Source organism: Suncus etruscus, chromosome 8 (assembly GCF_024139225.1).
Source record: "Suncus etruscus isolate mSunEtr1 chromosome 8, mSunEtr1.pri.cur, whole genome shotgun sequence".
NCBI lineage: Eukaryota > Metazoa > Chordata > Mammalia > Eulipotyphla > Soricidae > Suncus > Suncus etruscus.
In genome coordinates, this window is record NC_064855.1 from 49,705,548 (window position 1) to 49,711,011 (window position 5,464).

General features: G+C 37.9%; 1 non-coding gene across 1 annotated transcript; it reads left to right on the forward strand.

Annotated features, from left to right (window-relative positions):
* The first annotated feature begins 381 nt into the window (after positions 1–381).
* On the forward strand, positions 382–514 carry LOC126016550 (small nucleolar RNA SNORA51). Its single transcript, XR_007498344.1, has one exon. It is a non-coding gene; the product is annotated as a small nucleolar RNA SNORA51 (small nucleolar RNA).
* Positions 515–5,464: the final 4,950 nt, after the last annotated feature.

Consider the following 5,464-nt stretch of genomic DNA (forward strand, 5'->3'; position numbering starts at 1 on the left):
TCAAACTGAGGTTGGAAGCCTCTAGACAGGACTCTGCCTATTTTCAGTATATTTGATTTTTGATTGAGAAGAGGACATATTAGGTGATGGGTATTCCCCTGATTTAATGTGAATATGTACCCAAAATACTACAGTGAAAGATATGTAAGCCATTATGGAAAAAAAAATTGTGTTTTTAATCAGAAACTTTCTTTGACTTACATGTATTATTATTATATTAATTATATTATATGTTATGTTATGTCACTATATTATGTTATATTAGTTTACCTTATTAGGTTAATCAATTTTGTCCTTTAAATGAATTCTTACTTAAAAAAAAAAAAAAACAACAACTTTAGTTTGCCCTGAAGAAAAAAAAATAAATAAAAGATAAAATAAGGCCTCCCAATTCTTACCACAGGCTGTGTTCTTTACACTGGCTGTATAGAAAGAGGAGGTACAGTAAAGGCACCCCATATACACCTCAACACAGGCCCCTTGCCGGGTATGTATTGTGAATTGGGGGACAAAAAAAAAAAAAAAAAAAAAAAAAAAAACACCAAACTTCTACACAAAGATGGCAATAAATCCCATGACAATTATTTCTCTCAATGTCAATGGACTAAATGCACCAGTTAAGAGGCACAGAGTGGCGAAATGGATCAAAAAACTGAAGCCAACCTTCTGCTGTCTACAAGAAACACACCTGAATAGTCAGAATAAACATAGACTCAAAATCAAAGGCTGGAGGAAAATCATTCAAGCAAACAACACCCTTAAAAAAGCGGGGGTGGCCATACTAATATCAGATGACACAAACTTTATACTCAGAAAAGTTGTAAGGGACAAAGATGGATATTATGTACTAATCAAGGGATTTGTACAGCAAGAAGAAATCACTCTCCTAAACATATATGCACCGAATGAGGGTCCAACAAAGTATTTAATACAATTGTTGACAAATCTGAAGAAGGATATCAATAATAACACAATAATTGTGGGAGACCTCAACACAGGCTTGTCAACACTTGATAGGTCAACCAAATGGAAACCCAACAAAAATATACTAGACCTGCAAAGAGAAATGGATGAAAGAGGCCTAGTAGATATATATAGGGCACTCTATCCTCAGAAACCTGGATACACATTCTTTTCCAATGTACATGGATCATTCTCCAGGATAGATCACGTGCTGGCACACAAAACATACCTCCATAAAATAAAAAAGATAGACATTTTGCAGGCTGCCTTTGCTGACCACAAGGCTCTGAAGTTAGATGTGAACTGCAAAGGGACACAGAAGAAAAAATTTAACACCTGGAAGTTAAACAGCCTTATACTCAATAACCAGTGGGTCCGAGATGAAATCAAGGAGGAAATCAAAAGGTTCCTGGAAACAAATGACAATAAAGACACAAACTATCAGAACTTATGGGACACAGCAAAAGCAGTACTCAGAGGAAAATTTATAGCTTTGCAAGCACACATCAGGAAGGAAGAAGGAGCTTACCTGAGTAGCTTAATGACACAGCTAATAGAACTAGAAAGTGCTCAACAAAAGGACCCAAAAATAGGGAGACAGAAGGAAATAACAAAGCTGAGAGCAGAAATCAACGAAGTGGAAACCCAAGCAAAAGAAAGAGAGAAACTTGATAACGTGTATTACAAATGAAAAGGGGGAGATCACTACAGATACTGCAGAGATTCAAAGGGTATTCAGAGAATACTTTGAGAAACTCTATGCCACTAAATATGAGAACCTGGAAGAAATGGATAAATTTCTGAACTCATATAACCTTCCACAGTTGAATAAAGAAGAGGTAGCATATCTAAACACCCCCATCACTATTGAGGAAATTAAAACTGAAATCAAAAATTTACCCAAAAACAAAAGCCCAGGCCCTGATGGATTCACGAATAAATTCTTTCAAACCTTTCAAGAGGAACTACTACCAATTCTGGCCAGGCTCTTTTATGAAATCGAAAAAACAGGAATACTTCCAAATAGCTTTTATGAAGCCAACATAACCTTAATACCAAAACCTGATAGAGATGCTACCAAAAAAGAAAATTACAGACCAACATCCCTGATGAACACAGATGCAAAGATCCTCAACAAAATCCTGGCGAACAGGATCCAATGCCTCATCAAGAAGATCATTCACTTTGATCAAGTAGGTTTCATCCCAGGAATGCAAGGCTGGTTTAACATCCGTAAATCTATCAATATAATACACAACATAAACAACAACAAAAATAAAAATCACATGGTCATATCAATAGATGCAGAAAAAGCATTTGATAAGGTTCAACACCCATTCTTGATGAAAACTCTCAGCAAGATAGGAATAAAAGGAACCTTTCTCAATATAGTCAAAGCTATCTACCAGAAGCCAGTGGCAAATATTATCCTCAATGGAGAAAAACTAAAATCCTTTCCTCTAAATTCTGGTACAAGACAAGGCTGTCCTCTCTCACCACTCCTATTCAACATAGCACTGGCAGTACTTGCTATAGCGATTAGGCAAGAAAAAGATATCAAGGGAATCCAGATAGGAAAGGAAGAAGTCAAGCTCTCACTGTTTGCAGATGACATGATACTCTACTTAGAAAACCCTAAAGACTCTACCAAAAAGCTCCTAGAAATAATAGATTTGTATAGCAAAGTGGCAGGCTACAAAATCAACACACAAAAATCAATGGCCTTTTTATACACTAATAATGATAGGGAAGAAATGGACATTAAGAGAACAATCCCATTCACATTAGTTCCACACAAACTCAAATATCTTGGAGTCAACCTGACTAAAGATGTGAAGGATCTATACAAAGAAAACTACAAAACACTGCTCCAAGAAATAAGAGAGGACACGCGGAAATGGAAACACATACCATGCTCATGGATTGGCAGGATCAACATCATTAAAATGGCAATACTTTCAAAAGCAGTGTACAGATTTAACGCAATTCCTCTGAAGATACCCATGACATTCTTCAAAGAAGTGGATCAAATACTTCTGAAATTCATCTGGAACAACAAACAACCTCGAATAGCTAAAGCACTCCTTGGGAAAAGGAATATGGGAGGCATTACTTTCCCCAATTTTAAGTTGTATTACAAAGCAACAGATATAAAAACAGCATGGTATTGGAATAAAGACAGACCCTCAGATCAGTGGAATAGGCTTGAGTACTCAGAGAAGGTTCCTCAGACATATAACCACCTTGTTTTTGATAAAGGAGCAAGAAATCCTAAATGGAGCAGGGAAAGCCTATTCAACAAGTGGTGTTGGCACAACTGGTTAGCCATTTGCAAAAAAGCGAACTCAGACCCACATCTAACACCATGTAAAAGGTAAAATCCAAATGGATTAAAGACCTTGATATCAGAACTGAAACTATAAGGTATATAGAACAACATGTAGGTGAAACACTCCAGGACATTGAGACTAAAGGCATCTTTAAGGAGGAGACAGCACTTTCCAAGCAAGTGGAAGCAGAGATAAACAGATGGGACTATATTAAGCTGAAAAGCTTCTGCATCTCAAAGGAAATAGTGCCCAGAATACAAAGGCCACCCACTGAGTGGGAGAAATTATTCACCCAATACACATCAGATAAAGGTCTAATATCCAAAATTTACAAGGTACTGACAGAACTATACAAGAAAAAAACAACTAACCCCATCAAAAAATGGGGAGAAGAAATGAACAGACACTTTGAAAAAGAAGAAAGGCAAATGGCCAAAAGGCACATGAAAAGATGTTCAACATCACTAATCGTCAGGGAGATGCAAATCAAAACAACTATGAGGTACCACCTCACGCCACTGAGATTGGCACACATCAAAAAAAGGAAAACAGGCAGTGCTGGCGGGGATGTGGAGAGAAAGGAACTCTTTTTCACTGCTGGTGGGAATGCCGTCTAGTACAACCTTTATGGAAAGCGATATGGAGATTCCTTCACAAACTGGAAATTGAGCTTCCATATGATCCAGCTATACCACTCCTAGGAATATACCCAAGAAACACAAAAATACAATACAAAAATCCATTCCTTACTCCTATATTCATTGCAGCGCTATTTACAATAGCCAGACTCTGGAAACAACCAAGATGCCCTTCAACAGATGAGTGGCTGAAGAAACTGTGGTACATATACACAATGGAATACTATGCAGCCATCAGGAGAGATGAAGTCATGAAATTTTCCTATACATGGATGTACATGGAATCTATTATGCTGAGTGAAGTAAGTCAGAGGGAGAGAGAAAGACGCAGAATGGTTTCACTCATCTATGGGCTTTAAGAAAAATGAAGGACATTTTTAACAGTATGTCAGAGACAAGAGAGATGAGGGCTGGTAGGTGCAGCTCAGGACATGCAGCTCATCACATAGAGTGATGAGTGCAGTTGCAGAGATGACTACACTGAAAACTATCATAACAATGTGAATGAATGAGGGAAGTAGAAAGCCTGTCTCGAGTACAGGTGTAGGGGTGTGGGGAGGAGGGAGATCTGGGAAATTGGTGGTGGGAATGTTGCACCAGTGAAGGGGGTTGCTCTTTACATGACTGTAATCATACAGCTATAATCATGTTTGTAATCACAGTGTTTAAATAAAGATAAAGGAAAAAAAAGAGAAAATGGCAGACAAATTTTCCATAAAGTATGCTGTAGAAAAGGGGAAATAAGGAGTGGAAGAGAAATCCTTTATAAAAATTCCTACAGCCACCTGACATTCTCACCCCCAAATGCACCAGCAATATAACATGGCACCATTTCTTCTTGCAAAGGCATACTAAATAAGGGGAAATTTTACAAATAGAAATAAGCTCTTATCTACTATGGATAAGAAATCATACAGGGTGCCCCCCACCTTGAACATATGTCATGTGGACTCAACTTAGACTCCATGTGATTAGACAGCAAATGTCTAACCCTGATCCCTAGATCTCAAATATAGAACTGACACAGTTCTCCATCCACAACAGCTCCAGGAACCAAACTCCTTATGGGATATTCCTCATAGGGCTTTCACACCAAAATGCGCCAGTGTTGATATGACATCCTGACAATGAGGAAATGGCAACAACTTTATCTAAGAGCAGGTTGGCTTATTTCATCACCTAACAATAGGATGAAACCAGAAGATGAGTCATCCTTTGACCTTTGCAAAAACCATGATCAATGACTTCAAATAATTCACTGTGACAATCATGTCTGGGCGGAACATATCCTGGGGCCAATAAGAAAGACCCTAGCCTAGGCTTTGGCCTATGATCTATAAAACAACCAAGATCTCTAACTCCAGAGGTTTGAATGAGACAACTACAACTGAGCAAAACTTCTGGAAACATAATGAAAGACTATCCTAGGCTTTGTTCTAGAATTGGTGCAAACATCAAGACCACCGACTACAAAAGACTGATTAAAACAACAGTGTTGGAATAGAGAACTTCTAGAACCATAAAGAAAGACTC